Below are 25,895 nucleotides of genomic sequence, written 5' to 3'. Positions count from 1 at the left end.
CGATTGCTTCGCACAACACCTCCACTCAGTTCGCAATAACCAACCTGATCTCCCGGTGGCTCAGCACTTCAACTCCCCCTCCCATTCTGAATCCGATCTCTCTGTCCTGGGCCTCCTCCATGGCTAGAGTGAGGCCCACTGCAAATTGGAGGAAGAGCACCTCATATTTTGCTTGGGTAGTTTACACCCCAGCGATATGAACATTGGTTTCTCCAATTTCAGGTAGACAATAGACTATAGACAATAGATAATATGTGCAGGAGTAGGCCATTCGGATCTTCGAGCCAGCACTGCCATTCAACGTGATCATCCCCAATCAGTACCCCATTCCTGCCTCCTCCCCTTATCCCCGACTCCGCAATCTTTAAGAGCCCGATCTAGCTATTTCTTGAAAGTATCCAGAAAACTGGCCCCCACCGCCATCTGAGGCAGACAATTCCACAGACTCACAACTCTCTGTGTGAAAAAGTGTTTCCTCATCTCTGTTCTAAATAGCTTACCCTTTATTCTTAAATTGTGGCCCCTGATTCTGGACTCCCCCAACATCGGGAATATATTTCTTGCCTCCAGCGTGTCCAAACGCGTAACAATCTTATATGTTTCAATAAGAAACCCTCTCATCCTTCTAAACTCCAGAGTGTACAAGCCCAGTCGCTCCATTCACGCAGCATATGACAGTCCCGCCATCCCAGGAATTAATCTTGTAAACCTACACTACATTCCCTAAATAGCAAGAATGTCCTTCCTCAAATTAGGGGACCAAAACTGCGCAAAGTCCTTGCTTTTTCCCTCCTTCCCCTCCCATTCCCAGCTCTCCCACAGCCTACTGTCTCTGCCTCTTCCTTTTTTTTTCCCGCCCCCCCCCCCCCCCCCACCCCCCGAAATCACTCTGAAGAAGTGTCTCGACCTGAAACGTTGCCTATTCCTTCACTCCTTAGATGCTGCCTCACCTGCTGATTTTCTCCAGCGTTTTTGTCAACCAACGGGATCCCACCACTGGCCACATCTACCCATCTCCTCCCCTGTCGGCTTTCTGCAGAGACTGCTCCCTCCGTAACTCCCTGGTCATTTCGTCCCTTCCCACCCAAACCACCCTGGTACTTTCCCTTGCAACCGCTGGAAATGCTACACTTGTTGCTTTATCTCCCCCCTTGACTCCATTCAAGGCCCCAAGCAGTCTTTCCAGGTGTGGCAGTTGTTCACCTGCACCTCCTCCAACCTTATCTATTGCATCCACTGCTCTAGGTGTCAGCTGCTCTACATCGGTAGACCAAGCGTAGGCTTGGCGATGTGGATAAATGTGAGGTTATCCATTTTGGTGGCAAAAACGGGAAAGCAGACTATTATCTAAATGGTGGCCGATTGGGAAAGGGGGAGATGCAGCGAGACCTGGGTGTCATGGTACACCAGTCATTGAAGGTAGGCATGCAGGTGCAGCAGGCAGTAAAGAAAGCGAATGGTATGTTAGCTTTCATTGCAAAAGGATTTGAGTAGAGGAGCAGGGAGGTTCTACTGCAGTTGTACAGGGTCTTGGTGAGACCACACCTGGAGTATTGCGTACAGTTTTGGTCTCCAAATCTGAGGAAGGACATTATTGCCATAGAGGGAGTGCAGAGACGGTTCACCAGACTGATTCCTGGGATGTCAGGACTGTCTTATGAAGAAAGACTGGATAGACTTGGTTGATACTCTCTAGAATTTAGGAGATTGAGAGGGGATCTTATAGAAACGTACAAAATTCTTAAGGGGTTGGACAGGCTAGATGCAGGAAGATTGTTCCCGATGTTAGGGAAGTCCAGGACAAGGGGTCACAGCTTAAGGATAAGGGGGAAATCCTTTAAAATCGAGATGAGAATAACTTTTTTCACACAGAGTGGTGAATCTCTGGAACTCTCTGCCACAGAGGGTAGTTGAGGCCAGTTCATTGGCTATATTTAAGAGGGAGTTAGATGTGGCCCTTGTGGCTAAGGGGATCAGGGGGTATGGAGAGAAGGCAGGTACGGGATACTGAGTTGGATGATCAGCCATGATCATATTGAATGGCGGTGCAGGCTCGAAGGGCCGAATGGCCTACTCCTGCACCTAATTTCTATGTTTCTATGTTTCTATGATCCCCTCGCCCAACACCGTCACGCAGTTTGCAATAACCAACCTGATCTCCCGGTGGCTCAGCACTTCAATTCCTCCTCCCATTCCAAATCCGACCTTTCTCTCCTGGGCCTCCTACATGGCCAGAGTGAGGACCACTGCAAATTGGAGGAGCAGCACCTCACATTTCGCTCATGCAGTTTACACCTCAACGGTATGAACATGGATCCATAGATGTTGCCTCACCTGCTGAGTTTCTCCAGCATTTGTATCACAAGTTCTGTTATCCCACTTTCCTCACCCACATTAGGGTAAATTTTACGGATACAAGTTAACCTACAAGGCCAATGCATCTTTGGGATGTGGGAGGAAACGATTGCAGGGAGAATGTGTAAATTCAACAGACTGTGCCCGAGGACAGGATCAAACACAGACCTCTGGTGTGTGAGGCAGCAATTCTACCAGCAGTGCCACTATATGTTGTATTCCAACACACAATAAATTATACGTTGATAGCTTTGGTAACTAAAAAAAAGAAACTATCTATTTTCAGTCTTAAATCTCTATGTGATGCTATGTCCCCTTTTACAGCTACTGTATGTTTTAATTCAGTTCAAGACTACGGGGCAGTACATTGGCCATAAAGTTGCTGCCTAAAAGTGCCAGAGACCCGGAATTGATCCTGAATATGGGTGCTGTCTGTATGAAATTTGCTCCTTTTCCCTTTGATCACAAGGGTTTTCTCTGGGTGCTCTTGTTTCCTTCCACATTCCAAACGTGTGTAGGAACCTTTTTCAGACCCAACCCAAAACGTAATATTTTCCTTTTGTCCAGAGATTCTGTCTGACCTGTTGAATTACTCCACATTTTTTTGCTTATGTAGATTGTTGTTGTCCAAGTCAAGAGTCAAGAGAATTTTATTGTCCTGTGTCCCAGTTAGGACAATGAAATTCTTGCTTGCTGCAGCACAACATAATATGTATACATAATACAGAGCAGGAGATAAAAGTTCAGTGTGTCTATATACCACAGACCATATATATACACAATAAATAAACAGATAAAATGCAATAGGATGTTATTGTTCAGAGTTTGGAGTTTGGTGGTGTACTCTTCACCACCTCCAGTTTAAATTCCACTTGGAATATTTTTGGAGTACCTCTTGCTCCCTGAAGCAAGAGTTACTCCAGGGTGTTACTCCAGCTCCAGGGAGTGATTCTTCATTGGTTTACAGCTGACACGGCGAAGCGGTTACCGGAGCAATGGTGGCCAGATCTCCCACAATGCAAAGGAAGGGAGAAAGTGCCCGGCTCCGACTAGTTGCCGTCGCAGTGCGTATGTGCAAGGCAGCCGATGATGTGCTGGCCGTGGTTGTGCGCGTGTGCAGGGGCAGGATGTGCAGGCCGTGGCAGTGCACATGTGCAAGGCGGCCGGCCATGCCGGCGGATGAGGTGCGCCCAGAGAGCGGTGAGCGGATACTCGAGACCCGGCAAAAGATCATAGAGTGGAGCCCGGCAGCCCGGACACGGATGGCGGGTGGAGACGGAGAGTGACAGAGAGAGAAAGGGGGGGCGCTCAGATTTGAATGGCAGGTGTCCCGGGCGCTTGCCAAGCCGGGCAAAATGGAACAGCTTTTAGTCGCCCGGCAGGATTTTAGATGGCCATTGGCATCCGGGCAACCATTAATTTCACGCCCTGCAATCTGAGGGTGAAATTGTGATCAATAGCAGAGAAGAATAGATTTGTGCTTCTGAACCATTTCACAGCCTCTGTATGTACCAATATGCTCTGCAGTGAAATGTGTTTACTAGCAAAGCAGTGAAAGTAGGGAAAGTAGAGCAATGCAGTGAAAGTTTTGTGCAGGGCAACCTTCCACAAAGAGCAATTGTCAAATAATCTATTTTATTAATTTTGACGAGAGCATAATTATCAGCAAAGATAATAAAGAGGAAGGCAAATTGAACCATCTGAGATGAACATTTTGATTAGCATGGGGAAATTAAGCTGAAGGGCTGTGTGGCCAGGTTCAACTTCAATTCTATAATCAAGTTTGCTGATGACACTGTGGTGGTGGGCCAGATCTCCGATAACGATGAGAAGGCCTACCAGGAGGAGGTGGCTGATCTGGCACTCTGGTGTCAGGACAACAGCCTCCCCTTGAATGTCAAAAAAACTGAGGAGCTGATTGTGGACTTTAGAAGGGTTCAACATCCGAGGATGTACACGCCACTGGAGATAAATGGGACTACTGTGGATAGGGTGAGCTGCTTTAAATACCTGGCAGTCCACGTCACAGAGGATCTGACATGGACAACACACACTGCTGTGTGTGTTGGCCAGGCAGTGCCTTTACCACCTCAGGCTGCTAAGGAAATTCAGAGTCTCTCTGAGGATCCTTCAATGCTTCTACTCTGGGGCAGCAGGAAGCATCTTGTCCAGCCACATCTCAATCTGGTTTGCGAACAGCTCTGCCCAGGACAGGAAGGTCTGCACTCACTCCCCTGCAGGACCTATACACCAGGAGGTGCAGATCCAGATCCAGCACCATAATGAGGGACCCCTACCACCCCAGCAACAGACTGCTCCAGCTGCTATAGTCAGGCAAGCGCCTCAGCTGTCACATTGTGAAAACAGAGAGGATGAGACAGACTTTCTTCCCACAGGCAATGAGGAATTACTGTTATCTGTGACTTCACACCACTGCTTTGAAGAATGACACACATGCATCCTGGCGGGTTCTTCACGTAATCCCTCAACGTTACTCCTCAGAACTCAGGGACTAATAGTAAGATTAAATGAGAACTTACCAGTTCAAAGTTTGATCATTATTTTATGAGGAGTAACGTTGAGGGATTACGTGAAGAACCCGCCAGGACGCATGCGTGTCATTCTTCAAAGCAGCGGTGTGAAATCGCAGATAACAGTAATGACTGAACATAGTAAGATTAGAGAAGAGGATACCAGTTGAACTTTTTGATCAAGGGTGGGAGCGGAGGGCACATAATCCCTCAACGTTACTCCTCATAAAATGACGATAAAACTTTGAACTGGTAAGTTCTCGTTTAATCTTACTATTTTACTTCGGAGTCACGTGAGTGACTACGTGAAGATTTCAAAGCTCTGTGATGATTTCATGTCATGGAAACGAGTCCATGCATCACATCTTGCTTAATTGACGAAGGGAGGAATTGTGTTAACATATTTAAACATGAATCCGACATTGAAAACCCATGATAAATTTATTAACAACAAATTATAACCCCTATTTCATGGGGTGAAATCATAATACAGAACTTAAAATTGTTTCTGCAAAAGTTCCAGGTTTAACCACTGATTTATAGTAGAATTGTTGGAACGTTTTTTCCCTAAACCATCCTGCTGTCTCCAGGATTTAGTCCATCGGTACTTCCAATTCCATAGCTGCCGATGTAGCTGCAGCCCTGGTGGAATGAGATTTGAATATGTTAGTATCCACCCCAGCTGTTGTTAAAACCTGCTTCAGCCATCTGGAAATAGTTTGAACCGACAGCTTTTTGTGGGGTTGTCTGGGGCTGATTAGTAGTGCCATCTCAGTGCCTCTGATATTTTTGGTGTTCTCTATGTATAACAATAAATGTCTTATTATACAGAGACGATCATCTATAGGGTAAGCCCTAAATTCTATTTTGAGGCCTGATGATCCCGGTCTATTCTGTTTGACTAATTCGTGAATATGAAAAATTATATTTCTTGTTGAAGAAGTCATATCGTCCAGCCTTAACTTATGTAAAGACTGTACCCTTTTGTGCTGAGACCAAAGCCATCAGCATTACTGTTTTATGCGTCAGTTTTTGCAGGGACAGAGCTGTTGCTGGAGACCAGTTCCTTAGCAATGTTAGGACAATACTCACATCCCATATATGAGAGTACCTGGTTCTTGGGGGATTGGTATTAAAAATTCCCCTCATAAGTTTGGCTACCAGGGGGTGAGTCCCAACAGAATGACGCTCTGATCCTCACCACAGATATGCTGAAAGGTATGAAAGTATGAAAGTTAATGGCACTATAACTGAGCCCCTCATCATAATGGAGGCCTGCCAGGAATTCCAGAACAGACGTTATGTTCATCGTGCTGTAAGTGATGTTGTTTTTGAAACAATATATCTCCCATTTCCTGATGTATACCAGATATTGTTTTTTGGTGGACTGCCTGTGGGCCGCTGAGATAATGTTCAATGTTCGGTCCATCAGTCCCAGTTCCAGTTGAGGTTTCTTTAGACTCTACAAATTAATAAGTTTGTCATATTATGAAATGGATGGCTATCCCCCGTTACGGGATGAACCAACAAATCTGTTCGTTTCAGGACGGTGATACATGGTTCTAAGACCATGTCGAGAATCACAAGGAATCATGGTTGAGTAGGCCAATCGGGCACTACCAAAATACCAGACGCCGAGTCTTGTTGTATTTTGCGTAATACCCGACTGATGAGGCAGAAAGGAGGGAATGCATAGAAAAACAATTTCCCCCAATGCAGCGAAAAGGCATCTATCGCTGATGCCCCAGGGTCTGGTTCCCAAGAAACATAGTTTGGTAACTGGTGATTGAGTCTAGATGCAAATAGATTGATATCTGGTGTTCCGTACCATGCTACACTATCAGCAAATACTTTTTGATCCAACATCCATTCGATGTTTTCATTGAATTTGCGTGACCTGGTGTCTGCCACTGAATTGAGGTTACCTGGTAGGTAAGTAGCTGATATCCAAATATTTTTCTCAATACACCATTCCCAAATTGTATTAGCCAGATTGTCACATGATGTTGATTTGATTCCACCCATATGGTTAATATATGCCACCACGGTGGTATTGTCAATCTGTAGTCTAACATGCTGGCGATGCATTACAGAACAGTCTGATTTTAAGCCATAGAACGCACACAATATTTCCATGTAGTAAGTAATGATGCCTCCTGTGCATTTCATCTACCTCCACAGCTAGAGATGGAGTTGGTAGCACCCCAACCAAGTGCACTGGCATCAGTTTGTAGCACCACCGAGGGGTTGCTGACAATGATAGGGCTGGAACAATGCCAAATGTTATCCCCTCTACCATTTTAATTCCATAATTGCTTTGATTGGTAGCTTCATTGGTCTGTCGAAATGACCAGCATTAATTTTGAGTGCTTGTATTTTTGCCCTTGTAAATTTTGGTAACACAAAGGTCCAAATTGTGTGACTGGAAAACCAGCCACTATTTTGCCAATTACCCTTGCTACCAATCTAATAGATGGTTCACTGATGTCAATGAGGTTGTTGCAGGCCTCAGTTAAGACTGTAGCCTTGTCCTTTGGTAAAGTCACCGACATGTGAACTGAGTCAATTGTGAACCCCAAATAATCCAGTATGGTGGAAGGAGTTAGTTTAGATTTAACTGGATGGATGATAAACCCCCGTTTCTCAAACAATTGTTTGATGGCTGATACAGCTAGTTTAGCTAATTCCAAAGTTTTGCCCACAATTAATATATCATCCAGGTAGGCCATGACCATATGTTTTTGTTTCCGAAGAAACGCTAGGTCTGGTTTCAAAATGTTGGTAAACAGCCTGGGGGCTGATGTTAACCATTGGGTAGAGCTCTATACTGTCAATGCTGCCCCATCCAGTTGAATTTTAAATAACGTTTGTGATCAGTCCGTATAGGCACTGAATAGTAAGCATCTTTTAGGTCGATGCTAGCCATGAATTAGCCTGTGGAAATCAATTGTTTGGCAGTAACAAAGGTTTCCATTTTGAAATGAATATACTGCACAAATGTATTCAATTTGGTCAAATCTATGATGATGCGACAACCACCATCTTTTTTGTTTTTGGTAAAGATATTAGACACAAATTCCAGAGAATCGTGTTGGGTTTTTTCAATAACCCCCTTAGCGTGGAGTCTCACCAGTTCAGCATATGCTTCCAATTTTTCTTTTCATGAAAGTACGAACGTTCGGTTCGGCACATGCTGAACTGGGGGGCTATTTTTGTGCACAAATTCAATGGTATATCCCTGGATACTGTTTAGGATATAAGTCTCTGTTGTTAATGCACTCCATGCCTCCCAAAATAATTGTAATCTCCCACCGTTATGTGTATTATCCACACTTCCTATAATTTATAAGGGACCAGACCCACCTACCTATGATTACCAGTGGAAAGTTTACTTCTTCCTGTGTAGTCTTCGAAGAGGTTGAGGCGCCGGTGTCTGGGTTTGGGTTTGGGGTTTGCGCATTTTCCACGAAGGCCGGTCTGGGCCATGGCCTAAAAAAGACCGCTGTCCTGTATGTCCGGCCTTTGAGCTTTCACCAGCTTCTGATTGTCTTGCTCTGCTGGTGGGTGCGTAAGGGTGCTGTCTTTGAATGTAGGAGGTCCTTCCTGTTGTCGCCTTTATGAGCCCCAGGGTTTTTGCCTCCTCATCGAGCTCCTTAACCTGTTTGGACAGGTTGCCCCCAAATAATAATATTGGTGGCTTTGTCTCTCCAGGTTTGCACAGGCCTGCGAACTTTGGATTTAAAGCAGGTCGGATGGCATTCTTTCTGATAATATTGATCTCATACTGCATATTGCAGAAGAGTGCCAGTGCATCCTGTTGTTCTTGCAACATTTCTTTCTCATCCACTGTGTGAGCGAATGCTGTGATCCCTGCTGTTAGTAATTTTAGTACTTTCTGGAGTTTTACATCCAGGCTTCTAATTCCTGCTCCGACGTGTTTCCAAATACAATTGTTCACCACTGGAACATTCAGGGATACACAATTTCCTGGTGAAAAATATTTGGCAGTGGTGTCCATCACAGCCTGTTCCTGTAGTTGCTTGAATGATAGGAAATCAATGCTGGATGCTAGTTTTTGTTCTAGATTTTTTCCAGTCTGATCTGGCTGTATGTATTTGGACACCATGTCCAGTAGGTTTTCTCCTTCCTGCACCCCCTGCACACTTGTTGTTTGTTCAGCAAACCCCCCTTCAGGGTCAGCCCAGAATTGACCCCCAGTACTCCCCTCTGACAAGGAAGATGCACTGTGCAGCCCTACGTTAGGTCCTGCTGTGGGTGTTTTGTATAACCCATGGTGACTAGACTCCATCTCCCGGAGTCCGTCACGTTGGAGCATCTGCTCCATAAGCCGCTCCATTCGGCTCCAGCGCTCACGGTCACTGGCCGCTCGCGGCATCCCACTACTGGTGATTCTAGTGCCATCAGCCGCTGCTGGCGGCCCGCAACACCGCGGTCCTCCCCAGTCAGCTTTGTCGCAGCTCTAGTCGACTTTTTGGTTTTATCCATCGTTTTCCCACCTGTGAAACAGTACGGGAAATAACAACGACGGCAGAGTAACTCGCTTACCCATTGGTCTCGGCTTTTAAACTTGCCACTACGGGGGAACGTCGTTCCACCCCACCTGTCGTTTCGCAATGCGTGTAGCGATATGACACGCATGCTTCCTGGCGGATTCTTCACGTAATCATTCACGTGACTCCGAAGTAAAATTTACTAATTTACTGTTGTGTTGTGTCTTTTATTTTTTTAATTTATTTTTTAATAATATTTTTATTAGTAGCCATATTATAAAGTATTGTTACATATTATAGTAAAAAAACTTTTCATAACATCAGTCATACATTATTAAAATTTTCAATTGTCGATTACTTCTGCTTCTAGTGTTTTTTTATATAGAAAAAGAGAGACAGAGAGAATAAACAGTTACAAATATCAAAAAAAAAAGAAAATGTGGAATGGATTACTTCTAATACGTCATTGGAGATAGGTTCATAGATTATAAAGTATGACTTTTCATCTAATCCTGAGTTCAACTTTCAGTTGGGTTTTCGTGCTGGGCCAATCTATCCCGTCAGATAATTAATGAATGGAGCCCATATTTTATCAAAAATAAATGATTGGGAAGAGATTAATGCTCCTCGCACAAATGCTTTAAATGTTTCCCAAAGAAGGGAGGCAGAGATTTCAGGGCTATTATTAGCCTCAAAAAACATATTAATCTGTTTTACGAAGTATTCATTACATAACTTTTCTTTTAAGATTTGGGGATTGAGTCTCCATTGTGACTGTGTCTCTGCCATTCCGTTTAGTTTAATCATAAATGTTAGTGGAGCATGGTCTGAGATTATGATATTATGATATTGCGAGTTATAGGTAAATGGGATAAGTTTTGAGTCTACTAAAAAATAGTCTATCCTTGAGTAAGTTTTATGTACTGCTGAGTAAAATGAATATTCTCGACCCGATGGGTTTTCAATTCTCCAAACATCCTTAATGTTGGTAGTATAAATATATGAGTTTAGAAATTCACTTGATTGAGATTTTAGTTTTCTTTGAGTTGATGATCTATCCAAATAAGCATCCAATATACAATTTAAGTCTCCACCGATTATTAAGTTTTGTTGTGTACATACCGGGATATTGTTAAATATTCTTTGAAGATGTCCATCTTCAAAACCAATCTTAAAACCCATTTCTATTCCTTGGCTTTTGACCCTGCATGAGACTTTGCTCCTGTTTTAGTGTTCTTAATTTTTTTTTTAATTTTTTTTTTTAATTGTTTTTACTCTCGCTTTTAATGTTTTTATTGTCGTGTAATAATGTTTTGTCCATGATTAGTCATGTGCAGCACTTTGTTGCAACAGTGGTTGTTTTTAAAGTGCTCTATAATTAATGTTATTATTATTATTATTATTATTATTATTATTCTCTTAAAAAACAAGGGGCTATCAAAATTTGGTCCATACACATTAAGGAGAGTCACCTTTTTTGAGTATAACTCCCCTATTATTACAATATATCTGCCTTCAATATCTTCTATCGTTGATATATGTTTAAAGGGTATACCTTTACGAATTAATATTACAACCCCTCTAGATTTATGTGAGAATGAGGAGTGGTACGCTTTAGCAATCCATTTTGCTTTCAATCTATGTTGTGCTTCCTTTTTAAGGTGTGTCTCCTGGAGAAATATTATATCTGTTTTCAATGATTTTAAATGGGCTAACACTTTGCCTCTCTTGATAGGTTCATTAATTCCCTTAACAATCCAGCTACAGAATTTAATTCCTTCACCCCCAATTTTCCTATTCACGTCTTGCATCTTGTGATTAGAGTGGTTAGAGCAGATGGCTCAGCACACTCAACCCTACCTTATACTCGAACATCAGGTAGATTAATTTTAAGTCTCGTCTGTTTTCCATCCGAACATATCTCCCTAAATAAAATATGTAATTCCATTCCAAATACAAAATATAATATATTATAAGGTAGAAAAGGTAATAAAAAATTGTATTAGTAACGTGTAAAAGGTTGAAAAAGAAAAAAACTACAGCTACGATTAGTGCAGTTAGTGATGGCCAACCTAATGTGGCTAAGCATCTAAGGACTTCCATAGCTTTTGGTAAAAAAAAATTACTAGCTCCGTATTTTCCTTAAAAGAAAAGTTTCAAATTCAGTGCAAACAATTTATGGGGGGGGGAAGGAAATAATGGTTATATTCTATTAATGATATAATTATTAGTCTCAAATTGAAATGTTAGCCTCATATAACATAAACATTTATCAAAGAATAATCAAAATCAAAAATATCAGAGAGAGAACCACTATACATTTTTAATTATAAAATACCTGAATCACACTTTACTTATATTTCATAGTTTTAGTTAATTCTTAGTTGATCCAGTTAGCAATAATTAGTGTTAATTAGTATTCATGATTATTAATAGTTGTTAGAAATTAGTACTAAAATGTAAGTATTATATATCAGTAGCAAGATATTTGCCCAATTCTTGTTTCAGATTTTGGGCAGCTCTTAAATATAATAGTTTAGAATTTAGAGTTCCATATCTTCTCTGCTGGATAACAATATCCAAGTAAGTGTTGAGTGTTGAATATTATTCAATCTTCGGTATTATCCTTGATACTCTTGGCGAATTCAAGTGCTTCTGTGTGCTTGATGAAGAAGTGTTCCTTCTTCTCGTAGGTAACTCTTAATGTTGCGGGGTATAACAGTCCGTATCTCAAATTTTTTTATGTTCTTCAGTATTCTTCTTGTTTCTGTAAACAACGCTCTCTTCTTGGCAACTTCCACAAGATAATCTTTAAATATTCTAATCTTATCTCCTTCAAATACGAGATTTCTGCTTTGGACAATTTTCTTCATCATATCATCCAAAACATGGTCATATTGCACCTTCACTATCAGTTGTCTTGGAGGGGCGCCCTCCCTTGGGCGACGTCTCGATACTCTGTGCGCTCAGGCAAGTAATGATGCTTGATCCAGATTCAAGACTTTTTTCAGTAAATCTGCAGCAAATTCATGGGGGTCATGACTCTGCCTTCCTGGACGCCCACGATTCTTAAATTCTGACGCCTCTGTCATCCCTCCAAGTCAGTACATTTTTCGGTTATTTGATGCACTAACTTTGATAGGCGTTCGTTCTCGGTGATAAGTTTTTTTGTAGTTTCGGTGCTTGTCTCAGCAATTTCCTCTAGTTCCTTTATAATCTCTTGGTGTTGATTTAATGTCTGGAGGATAAGTTCCAACAGAATCAAATCTAGATTCCATCGAATTCAGTTTATCATTTACTTCTTCAATATTTTGAGTCAAATTTACTTATATTTAATTTCCAGTCTTCCAGAACTTCATGTACCAAATTAAAGAAGAGGCTGTAACCTCTTCTGTAATATGTTCTTTAATTTCATTTTTAAAAGATTTCAGCTCTTCCTTGAAGTTCTGTTTAAGATTTTTTAGTTCTTCCATTAAATTAGAGATTTCCTGTGCAAGGAAAATTCTTAATTCTTCCATTTCAGTCTTTTTCTTCTTTGAGATATCTTCTTGGGATGCTGTTAAAACTGAGGCCGAGGCTTCAGTTGGGCCTACCTCTTTAGCCCTGCCGGTTTTTCTCGTCTTGGGAGGGGGAATATGCTGTGTCGACATACTGCCGGTGTCGCGCACCTGATGACGTCAATAACTTACTGCAAACAATCGGTGCCGTTTTCAGCAGGTAGGACCTGTCTTTTCCCCCCGTTTTTAGCGTGTTTTTCCCGGAGCTAGTTGGCGCGAGTCTCTCCTACTCCATAGCGCCACCTGAAGTGTGTTGTGTCTTTATAAAAAAATAAAATTCTAAAATGTAAATACTGGTCCTGGTCTATTCTGTTCTGTTGTTTTTGCACAATCCACAGGCATTGCCATTTTCATTTAACTGCACATCTTGTATGTGTATGTGACAAATAAACTTGACCTGTCGATCTGGCAAATAGCTAGATCTGGGAGCTGGAGAATGATAACGCTGACAGATCAAAATGCAAACATTGTAGGGGTACTTCAGAATTAAGGGACAGAATTTTAGGAGTAATATGAGGGGGAACTTCTTTACTCAGAGAGTGGTAGCGGTGTGGAATGAGCTTCCAGTGGAAGTGGTGGAGGCAGGTTCATTGGTATCATTTAAAAATAAATTGGATAGACATATGGATGAGAAGGGAATGGAGGGTTATGGTATGAGTGCAGGCAGGTGGGACTAAGGGGAAAAAAAGTTGTTCGGCACGGACTTGTAGGGCCGAGATGGCCTGTTTCCGTGCTGTAATTGTTATATGGGAAAGGCTGAGGACAGATTACGATGAGAGAGTGTGGAAAATATAATGATAATTGCTCGTTTCTAAGCTTCCCCCCAGTCTAGTTTCAGTAAAAACACTGAATCAAGCACTTGAAACAACTACATTTTATTTTACCAAAAGCGCGTTACAGATCAATTACTGTACCTATCCCACCACAGGTGCGATCCCTGAGTCTGCCTGTTTAAGCCGTCTAGGCCTCGCTCAGACAGAGACACTCCAGAAGTTCATGCAGTCCAGAGTGTTCTTCCAGATGATCGACGCTGAGCCTCGTGATCACTGACTTTTATATGTCCCGGGAACTCGAGGGACCAAACCACATGGGGGTGGTCTCCCAATAACCCATTTACAGATATCGATTAACCCCATACATTCCCCAAACCCAATGATACAACAGTTCAATACATTGTATTCAAAATGGACTTTGAGAGGAAGTCAACTGAGAAACATTTACCCTGATTTACAGAAAACCTCATCAAATCAACAGCTGGCAAAGTCATACGCTGCAACATTATTTACAACTATTTACAAGGTGTATGTCTGGTTTGCAGCCATCCAATCCATTCTATGCATTTTGTACCAAATTGACAGTGTTTGCAGATCTTCCCATTCTTTGCTTGCAAATTGTATCTAATCTCCTGACCCTCTGCAACCTCTCCGCAGCTCTGCAGTGTGCAATTCCAATTTGACAAAATCTCCCAGCAACCCTGAAACCTAATCCCATTTTGAAGTCCTAGCTGCTCCAATTTAGCCAGGATTAACTATAGTTGCAGGAAGATTAATCGAAGGATGATGGTGGAGACTGATTATGGTGAGAGAGTTTATAGGGCAGTGTGGAAGATAATGTGGCAGGAAATGGGAGAGTTGGTGGGGGAGTGTGAAGGATGAGAAAAGGTATGTGGAGATTGCAAGAGATGTTTTGAAGGACTCCATGGACTATAATAGTGAGGAAAGGGAGTTAGAAATAGTGGAGGGTGATAGGCAGATTAATACAAAGACCTTTTTGACAATCAGCTGGGCAAGCTTCCCACAGAGGTACAGCAAGGAAGTTATACCTGTCGTTCGTTCTCCTCACAAAATCCCGCATGCAATGAAGGCGCATGTCAAAGCTGAATTAGATAGAATGGAATCACTGGACGTAATAGCCCCTGTCAACGAATCCTCCTCTTAGGTCTCCACCATGGTTGCAACAGTCACGAAGAACAAAGACGAAATAAGGATCTGCATCAACCCTAAGGATTTAAATACTGCCATCAAACGGCCACACCACCCAATGCGGATGGCGGAAGGAGTCGCTGCCAAACTGGGACAAGCCACAGTTTTTTCTGTCCTAGATGCAAATAACTCATTTTGGCTAATGCCACTATACCATGCATCCTCCATGTTAACCACATTCGCAACGCCCTTCGAACGCTACTGATTTTTACTAATGCCATTTGGCATCAATTCAGCCAGTGAGGTTTTCCAGCATACTATGGAACAACTCTTTGATAGCTACCCACGTTACATAATTGTTGACAACTTCCTCGTCACTGGGCGCAATGCACAAGAACGTGACTCAAACCTGAAGCAGGTCCTGGATCATGCCAGGGAGGTAAATCTTAAACGTAACCCTCTCAAATGCTGGTTTCGGGTCAACGAAGTGACTTATGTGGGCCACGTGTTCACCAACAATGGACTTAAGCCAGACCCATTTAAAACCATTGCCATCAACGAAATGCCAGCACTTACGGAGGTAACTGCTCTACAACGATTCTTAGGCATGGTAAACTACCTTGGAAAATTCATCCCAAATTTCAGCGAGCTATCAGCCCCGCTGCGACAACTGACCCACAAGGATATGCACTGCTCCTGGCACCAACACCAGCAGAGGGCATTTGAAACCCTCAAACAACTAATGTCTTGCACTCCAACCCTCGCATACTTTGATGCCAAATTACCCATCACCCTTACTTGTGATGCCTCCCAGTATGGACTGGGCACTGCTTGCCTACAAGATGACAGAAAGGGCTCTAGACCAGTTGCCTATGCTTCCCATACCATAACCTACACTGAACAGCGCTACGCTTAAATCGAAAAGGAGCTACTCGCAGTAACCTTTGCCTGCAAGAAATTCAAGGGCTTTATCTTAGGCAATCTTATCACGGTTGAAACTGATCACCAGTCACAAACAGCTGCAGACAAAACACTACAATCGCTGGCCACTGTCATCCCGGCGGCTGGCCAGATAAACAGCACCACCTGCCACAAGCTGTCCAACCACTTTTCCCTGTCTGTGACGAACTGGTCATTCAGGATGGCATGATAATGAAAGGACACAAGGCGGTCATCCCAAAGTATTTTCACAGCAAATACTTCGACATTGTCCATGGGGGCCATATCGCTGCAGAAATGACCCTTCAACATGCGAAAGGAATGCTGTTCTGGCCAGACATGGCTAACTACATTCTAGAGAAGGTTGCTGCCTGCCCGATCTGCAATAGCTTGATCCCGCACCAACAGAAACAACCACTCCACTTGCACCCTCCGCCGGACTTACCCTGGTCCACGGTAGCAGCCGACATCTTCGAGTGGCACGGCAACCAATATCTGATTCCTACTCAGGATGGTTTGAAATCGACCTGCTCAGTAGCCCGACCTGGCCGTGCTCCACCACAGCTCTTCCCGCTCCAAAGACGGCCAGATCCACAATGTCAGTTCCGCAGGCTCCGCTACTGGAGCCCTCAGGCTAGTCCCCGGCCGGAGGCCGTCGCTGGCTCCTCGATGTTAGGCCCAACGACATCCGAGACCCGACAGGGAAAAAGTCGGGTCCCCGCACAGGGAAGAGAATAAAAGGTTTCCCCACAGCCACCCCTCACATATACACAGCTAAAAAATAATAAATACTAGCTCAAGACATACATTTAACAAGACAAAAAGAAAAAAGACAGACGACTGTAGCCGAGCCACTGCCGTTAGGCGCCACCACACCACTTGTGGTCTCACATTCAAAAGTACTGGTAGCTCAGGAGAAAGTAAAATTTCTCAGAATTATATTTTTGGCCACCGAAAGAAGACTTGGGAAGAGCAGACTCGAACCCATCTGCGAATTTCCAATCACAAAAGAAGCCTAACAAATGAGGCAATGGCTGGGCATGGATAATTATTGCAGACTCTGAATTCCAAATATAGAGAGTCAATTTAATTGTCATTTGGACCCCTAGAGGTCCAAACGAAATGCCGTTTCTGCAGCCATACATTACACACAAATAGACCCCAGACACAACATAATTACATTTTACATAAACATCCATCACATAGCTGTGATGGAAGGCCAAAAAAACTTATCTCTCCACTGCACTCTCTCCCCCCCGATGTCAGAGTCAAAGTCAAAGCCCCCGGCTGGCGATGGCGATTGTCCCGCGGCCATTGAAGCCGCGCGGGGCGGTGATGTAAGGCCCCGCTCCAGGAGCTCTTCAACCCCGCAACACGGGCGGGAGAATTCGCCGTTGCAGGAGCCCCGAAAAGCGGTCTCTCTCCAGGGATCCGCGGTCTCCCGGCGCCGCTGTCCGCAGACCCGCAGCAGCAGCCTCCGACTCAGCAGCAGCAGCGGCAGCAGCAGCAGCAGCAGCGCTCCTCCACCGCTCCAACCGCTCCGGACTCGGCCAGCCCCGCGACGGCGACGGTGAGTAGCACCAGAGTCCCCGGCTTCTTATTGTTGGAGGCCGCTCCTTGTTGCGGCCTCAACGACACCTGAGACCCGACGAGAAAAGGTCGGGTCTCCAGTGCAGGGAGAGATTTAAAAAGTTTCCCCCCCCCCCTCCCACCCCACCCCCACCCCCCCCCACACACACACCCAACAAAAAATAACAAAAACTACATTAAAACACAGACAGAAAATAATAAAAACGCGGACAGACTGCAGAGGCCGCTGCTGGCCAGAGCCGCGCCGCCTACCGGATATAGGTCGAGAAACGAAGGAGCTAACACCCTATACCAGCAAGTAGGGTGAACTTAAATTAACAAAGAAAGCACAGGAGGCATTTGAGAACTTCAAAGGATCATTGATGCAAGCCCCGGCATTGGGAAGGCCATTATCCGATCGTCCTTTCCAGCGGTATTGTACAATTCTATCTGACTGTGCCACTTTGGTACTAACGGAAAAGCATGGGGATAGACATAGATCAGTTGCATATTACTCCTCTAAATTAGATCCAGTAGCTAGGGGACATCCTCTTTGCACTCAAATCTTAACTCAACTCTAGAATAGTTTACAATCAGCTGCTAATTTGACACTCCAGCAGGAAATTGTAGTGTACAGTTCACATTCGATTGTTGGGGCAGCTTCAAACCCAGAACTTAACAATGGCCTGCCAAAATAAGTATGAGATCTATCTGTTGAACAATCCAAAATTGCAGTTCAAACATTATACATTGATTAACCCAGCCTCTTTTCTTATTTCACCCCCAGAAGAGCAATCAGAAGCAGGACATGACTGTTTATTTGTTATAGAGGAAGAAACATCAGTGAGAGAGGACTTGAGGGATGCTCCCATGGAAGACTGACATCACATTATATGTGGACGGGAGTGCATCCATTGGACTGGAGGTGAGAGATTGGCTGGGTATGCAATTGTGGATCAAAGGACAGAGATTGTAGAAGCAGCTGCCTTTGAATCACCCTATTCAGCACAGCAAGCTGAATTATTTGCTTTAATTGGAGCTTGTATTATTGGGGAAAATCTAAAATAAATATTTACACTAATTCTCAATTTGCATTCGGGGTGGTGACTGATTTTGGACAATTATGGAAAAATAAGGGATTCGTAACTTCTGCAGGAACCCAAATATCAAACAAACAATCGGTGACAGATTTATTGAAGGCCTTAATGCTACCAAGACAAATCTCTGTAATGAAATGAGGCACCCATACTAAAGGACAGTCGCCAGTAGTAATTGGAAATCATAATGCTGACTTAGTAGCTAAGAAAGTATCATGGGAACATAAGGTGGTGGTACCTAAAATGATGAGGCAGACTAAAAATCTAACGAACAAGTCCCCCTTGGTGAAAATGATGCCAACCATCCAAGAAATTGTTCGATTACAAGAAGAGGCTACTGAAGGAGATAAGGAAAGATGGAGACAACTGGGATGTTTACTGGATTGTATGACTGGGCTGTGGACCACTCCAGCAGGGCAAACCTGCATGACGGACTCATTAGCAGTATGGGTTATAGAGTGTGTGCACTACGCAACCCATTGTGGTGCAAGGCCAATACGTCTATTGGCTACTTGGTGGCATCCAAAATTACAATCTTTTGCTCAGAAAGTAAGTAGTAATTGTCTGGTCTGCCAGCATACCATCCAGGGAAAGGAATAGGATGTGAAGGAGGGAAAACACCATTGCCTACGGGTCCTTTTTAGACATTGCAGATGGACTATATTGAACAAGAATATAAATACGTTCTTGTCATAGTCGATGTATTCAGCCGGAGGTTCAAAAGATACCCAACCCTTGACAATAAAGCGGCTACTGTTGCCAAGGTGCTAATGAGATAAATTGTCCCTAGATTCCGCATTCCCATTGGACTTAGCTCAGATAACGGTCCACACTTTATTGGACAAATCAATAAAGAATTTTATGAACAGCTCGGGATCCAGCAGCAATTACACTGTGCTTATTGACCATAGGCTGCTGAACTTGTAGAAAGGGCAAACCAGACCCTTAAAACTAAATAAGCCAAATTAAAGGTGGAGACTGGACTTGGATGGATTAAATTACTCCCAATTGCCCTATTTCAGATGAGAGTCACGCCTGCAGAAAAATCTAGATCAAGCCCAGCTGAAATTATTCACGGTAGGCCTTTAAAAACCCCTTGAAACCAGAATGAGATGAAAATAGTTAATTTCCACCATATAACTGCAGAGATGACTGACTACATCTTAGCCTTGACCAGAGCCTTAAGAGATTTACATTGTAGAGTGAGAGCAGTCTATGCTGATATGCCTTCATTAGTAACTCCCATTAAAGTAAAACCTGGAGACCATGTCTTAGTGAAGAATTGGATGAGGAGAGGATCAGAAGTTCGTTGGGAAGGACCTTACCAAATTCTTCTAATGACTCCAACAGCAGGAAAAGTAGAGGAAAGAAATGCCTGGGTGCATCTTCATCATTGTAAAAGTATTAGTGAAGGTATCAGTGGTTAACTTGTTTGCTCCCAGGTTTTCTTAGAAATTCTCCACTCTATTACGAATCAAGGCCAATTAATTATCAAGATTGATGGATGGGAATTGCGCCCATGAAAACTCGGGAGGTGAAGAATAATCAGAGAGAAACCATGGAGCTACGCTCACGAAAACTCGGGAAGCTCAATGAAATTCTGCGAAGCTACGTCAACATCTTCTTGTTAGAACATTTGTTAAAGTATAGCAGTCCTCTTTGTTTTCTGGGGTTATCATTTATCATGAGGGTTATCAAGAATGATAAAACGGGGGAATGTTATTACTGGCCAAATTAAAGACACCATAAAATGGAGGATCCCTGCACTTGTCAGAATTGCTTTACCCTTGTCAGCTAAAATTTACATGTCTGGATGGCGCCAGCCAATCTAGGCTCAGTGGTATGCAGGATGGTGAGGGGTGCAGATGTTCTCCTTGTTTCTCCTAAATTGATAAAATGTATAGCAGTTTTGCAAATCAACCCTAAATGCATCATTTTGATTTGGATCGCTGCAAGGGCATTGTAAATAGTATAAATAATTTTGTGAGACGGTCATCCTGTTGTTTGATGATTGGTTAACTGTTGAGCCTTGGAGAAACTGTTTGAATCTCAGGGCACGTGTTTCAAAGTTTATTCTTGTTTGCTTCCTTCTAGAACTTTCTTTCAAATACATAGTATTAGTCACTGTATTATTGGGTTAGGGAAATGTCTATCATATACTGTATTAATCAATATCTGTTATTGGACTGTATAGAGACCACCCCCATGTGGTTCGGCCCATCAAGTTTCGGGGATCTATAAAAGGTAGCTCCCTGTGTTCCACTTCTGGAAGAATGCTTGGGACTGTGTGACCTTTTGGAGTGTCTCTGCTTGCACGAGGCTAGAAGGGCTTGGCCAAGCAGATACAAGGTTCAAACCCGCGGTGGTTAGGTATAGTAGTGGGGAACTGTTATTGTGCTTTTCCAAAATAAAATTTAGATGCGCAACTGCTAGACTCAGTGTCTTATTGACTGAAACTAGACTGGGGGAAGCTTAGAACCAGCTATTTACAGAGCCTGTTATGGTGTTTGGGAGAAAAGGACAGCAGGGACCAAGGTGTAAAGCGAAGGATGCCAATTGGACTTGCTGATTTCCAAAAGCGAGAGTCTGATAAATGAGGACAGAAGCTAATGTTCAAGACAGTCTGACTATAATTTTATACAATCGAGAGTGGATATATGGACACTGGGAGAGGGGAATTTGTGGAAAATGATGACGTTGACCAGCATAGCGAGAAACTATAGAGTACAGTTGGAGTCTTTGAAGTTATAATTTAAGGTTTTGCTTTGATTTATTTTAGTGCAATAGCAGAAACCCAATCAGAGAGATTCTGACAAGCAGTTTCTGGAAAGATGAATGGTGATAACAAGAGGAAAATGTGGATGTGTGTGTATTTTGAGGAGTAGTTAAGTGACTTTAGATGAGATTGGTCCAATAGTTATTTGGATAGGGGAATGAAACAGGGAGAGGGAGAGTGAGAGGGAGAGAGAGAGAGAGGAAGAGATTGGATAGTGAGTAATTTACTTGGAAAACTTCTATCAGTAGCAGAAGAGGGTTCTGTTACATCTAATACTTGGGACATGGGAAGAAGTACATCTGACCTCCAACTATCATGAAAATGGACACAGCACTTATCCAGTGGGAAGGATGGATTCACTGTAGGAATGGGGCTGTTTGATTTCCAATAGGATTGGAAAATACCCAAACCATTGGGTCAACAAAGTGACACAGCAAGTAGTTCTACAGCCTCACTGTTCCAGCAATCCATGGTAATCCTGGCTATGTTCAATTTGTTCCCACGCATTTTCAACCTGAGAATCAGTCCCATTCCCTGCTGTTTTCATACCATGCAATTGTGCGGTACACAGAAAATTAGCTTCATGAGTCTCATTGGCAACTTGAATGTAGATAGCATATGAGGGACTAGTGGAAATGAACTAGTGGAGCTGGATGCAAATTTAAGTCTGAGAGATGTCAGAGTTATAGATGGGGGAGCTAATGGTAAAAGAGATGTGGCTGGGGTACATAGAACAATGAATGGTCAAAGTCCTTATAAGAGGATCCTGCATTCCTTTACACTTTTATGTGTAGAATATGATGCACAGAAACAGGCCAACTGGCCCTATAGTGCTTCCGTTGTACGTGAGGCCGCTCCAATTCAATTCCCCTCACCCTTTCACTATTTCCTTTTATGGTTTATCCTTTACATGTATTCATCTAGCTTCTGCTGTGTCGGAGATGATGAAGGATTTGGGAGGAGTGGTTAGGGGTGGGCAGAATGTGGAACGGAGTTTGGAAGAGCCAATTACCATTAGGGAACAGAAGCTGGACACTTTCACACTTCCTCAGGACCACCTGGATATGCGGATGCTTTTTGGCAGAGAAAACTATGGTGGAATTATGTTCAGTGTGTTCCTGTCAGATCTAGTAATGGATAGTTAAGTAGTGCGTCAGCTGAAGTTTGCTTTCCTTAACAAATAAGGTACTAGGCTCCATTAGCAGTGGCTGGACTGCAGGGTTATGGGCTTGTTCTGGTTGGAGTATTCATCATCCTCAACATTTTCATGGAGGGCACAAAAATACTTCAAAATATCAAGAGTTTAAATGGTGGGGAAGATTAATGTTCTCACTAGATTAGCTTCTGGATTGGAGAGCAGGACTGAAACAAAATAAATCTTTCTTGTTTTAAGGTATGATCATCAATTTAAAATGTTTATCAAGCACGATAGATGAAGAGTCAATTACTCAATGCTGTTGGAACTTGGTATTGTTTGACACAGGGAATGATTGAAACAGAGACTTTTTCCTTTTTTAGGAATGTGGAAAATAAATATGCAGAGCTGTGGTTAGGTCAATGGCACTCAGAAGATCATCATCTGTTATTAACTATATACCAAAGTTATTGCAAAGGTATGCTGATGGCTTCTCCAATTTCATCCATCCACCAGTTTGGCCTTATAATGTAAACCTGACTACCTTTCCCATTCCATCAAATGCTCCAAAGTATACGAGTTTCTAATTGGGCTTAGGGCCCTCATGTGACATCAGCTTTATCTAACCCTGAGTGGTTTATTGCATCTCGTAATAGTCGATTAAGATTTTGTCAAATTTTCTCAAGCACCACTTCAAGAAGTGGGGTGAAGTACACACCCCATGCAGTACCTATCAATGGTGCTAAAGTGGACATGGATAAAATATCCAAATTCCTGTGTAAATATCATGAACAATTTGTCCCAGTCCCACAAAACTGATGCTATGACCAAGAAAGCACACCATCGCCTCCACCTCCTAGGAAGGCTAAGGAAATGGTATGTCTCCAATGATTCTTACAACTTTTTACAGATGCACAATGGAAAGTATTTAGTTACGTAGCTTGGTACGTCAACTGCTTTATCCCCAAAACTGAGAACTGATGGCTATATGAATGTAGCTGCTCTTGAACTTTGTGGTGAAGGGTTTCAGGCTTTTGTACTTCCTGTCAAACAACAACAGCAAGTAGACGGCGTGGCTGGGATGGTGGAGTTCCTTGATGATAGACGCTGCCTTCTTGAGACAGCACTTCATGTAAATGCTGTCAATGGACGAGGGGATGGGGGTGGGGGTGGTGCCCATAATTAATCAGGCTGAGTCCATCACACTCTGCAGGCTCTCCTGTGTGTTGGAATTGCTGTACAAGATTATGATGTAACCAGTCAAGATAAGTTCTACAGTACATCTGTTGAAGTCTATTAGAGAATTTGATGGCATGCTGAATCTCTTTACAGTTCTCAGAACAATTTAAGAACAGCTTCTCCCCCATTGTTGTCAGACTCTTAAACACATGCTAATGATGAATTCCAGATCTTTCAATCTACCTCATTGTGGCTCATTCATTTTTTTATCTGCTCTTTCTCTGTAGCTGTAACACTATATTCTGTACTTTGTTTCTTTTCTCTTTTGAGCTATTTGATGTATGCTTGTATGTTATGACTCATCAGGATAGCATTCTGAACTAATTTTTTTACTGAATCCTGATTACAATGATAAACCAATGCCACAATAAAAATCCTTTCTCGTGTTTTGTTGTAAGGACCAGCATTTACTCCAATACAACACCATGGGGAAATCTGGCTCCTATATTTTCTATTTTCACTGTTGTATGCAGAAGGCATCACCAGGCAATTTTAAACAGGTGTTGTGTATCCTGCACACTCAGTTAGGTGTTTCCTTCAGGAGCAGCTTATCTCATAAGGTTCAGATAGTATCTTGTGACTTGGACCTTGTATTTCCCAGTTAATATTTAACAACAATATGCTTTAAGGCTCTTTATGGGCTGGCACAAATACATGGAGTATTTCCATTCTCACTGGCCATCCCATCCAGGATTTGTGGATGAATAGAAGAATTGTGCATGGAAACAGGCCCTTTAATCAATTCAATGTGAATTTCACACAGACAGTATTAGAGATCAGGATTGAACCTAAATCACTGGAATACAGAGGCAATAGCACTACTAGCCTGCCACTTAGTTGGCCCAATGGCTGGGATCAATTCCATGAGTTCCCAGTGGATACCAGACATCCCCAAGCCCACAGTAAATCCATCAGACTCACCAAAATCCATGCTAGTGATAGCTAAACAAATCCTGTGGTCTCTTAGTGGGTGTTGGGGGAAAGTCGGATGCTCTTCTCCCCACTTCCTATGGTTTAGATGCAACTGAGCTCAGTTCTGGGCTGCCAAGACAAGGATATGTCTGTCTGATGTGGGACTGGAGTCGCAAATAAGCCAATTCAGATCTGGATAGCAGGTTTTCTTCCTTAAACGACATAGAAATCTGATCGGTCTGTGCCATCCATACTCACTGTCCACATCAAAGTGGTCAACTCATATGGCACTGCCCAGCATCTGATTCTGGGCCCTCGCGCGCTGGTAGTTGCAGCGTTTCTTCTAATTTACTGGCAAAGCAAGCATTTATTGCCTGTTGCGTATGACCTCATCGGGGGAACTGCCCATGTGAATCTGGAGTCACATACAGTCATTCCAGTAAGTCACTAAGATGCAGTGAGGACTTGGGGAATTCAACCTGGTAGACTTAGTGTGGAGCAGTAGGGACTGAATAACAATCAACTAGGGTTGAAGTCACTGATAATCCTGCTTTTTATTTTAGTTCCTATGTTTAATTTAGCAACTAAACCCAAATATTATCAATCTCAGAATCATTGGAAGATTCTACGCAGGGCATGTCTTACGAGAAAGAGCTTACCAGATAGGCAATATTGGGGGAGAGAAATGTCCTTGGTCTACAAGACTAAACATACACTCTGTTGACATCAATGGAACTAAATATTGAAAACAGAATGCAACATGCAGCTATTATTAAATTGTGTGTTTAGTGCTATGTACAAATTTACGTGCTAAGTACAAATTTTTCGGCACACTGTTTTTGGGTTCCATACTGCGCTGTTCATTTCCTTGGCTAGGACACCCAGTAGCCATCAACAGCCAACTGGATGGGGGCCCAGAAAGCAGTGAACACACGAGGCAGGCAGTCGGTCAAAAGGGAGAGAACACAAAAGAATAATGTTACTGCAGCTCAGACCAGAGCACATGGAAATATTTTTTGCAGTGTAAACTGAAATAAGTTATTGTAACATTTTTTTTTTCCCCCTTTTGCTTGGAGTCAGATCCCACCCTATAGTCATTCCAGTGGTTAAGATTCTTGAAGAATGCAATTGCTATTTTTGGCTGAAGCTTACTAACCACTTTTGGTAAAAGATTACAGCCCAAACCTAAAAAAAATAGTGAAAGAATGTGGTTTCATATTTATTCAGTGGAAACTGAATTGCAAATAACTGACCCAAGCGATGAAATGTGGCACAGTAGCATTTTAATACATCAGAACAACCGCAGTTTAATCGTAGGAGTTCCTGGAAAAAAAATGTTTCTTAGGGAGTCA

General features: G+C 42.8%; 1 long non-coding RNA gene across 1 annotated transcript in view; it reads left to right on the top strand.

The window, feature by feature from the left end:
- Window positions 1–25,394, top strand: part of LOC129699405 (uncharacterized) — a 74,643-nt gene extending 49,249 nt beyond the window's left edge. Inside the window, exons 2-3 of the long non-coding RNA XR_008723841.1 lie at window positions 18,172–18,309; window positions 19,924–25,394. This is a non-coding gene — a long non-coding RNA (uncharacterized LOC129699405). The remainder of the gene's footprint in view (window positions 1–18,171; window positions 18,310–19,923) is intronic.
- The last annotated feature ends 501 nt before the right edge of the window (window positions 25,395–25,895 follow it).

The sequence above is a fragment of the Leucoraja erinacea genome, chromosome 8 (assembly GCF_028641065.1).
Source record: "Leucoraja erinacea ecotype New England chromosome 8, Leri_hhj_1, whole genome shotgun sequence".
Taxonomy (NCBI): domain Eukaryota; kingdom Metazoa; phylum Chordata; class Chondrichthyes; order Rajiformes; family Rajidae; genus Leucoraja; species Leucoraja erinaceus.
This window is presented reverse-complemented; position numbering and strand designations above follow the sequence as displayed.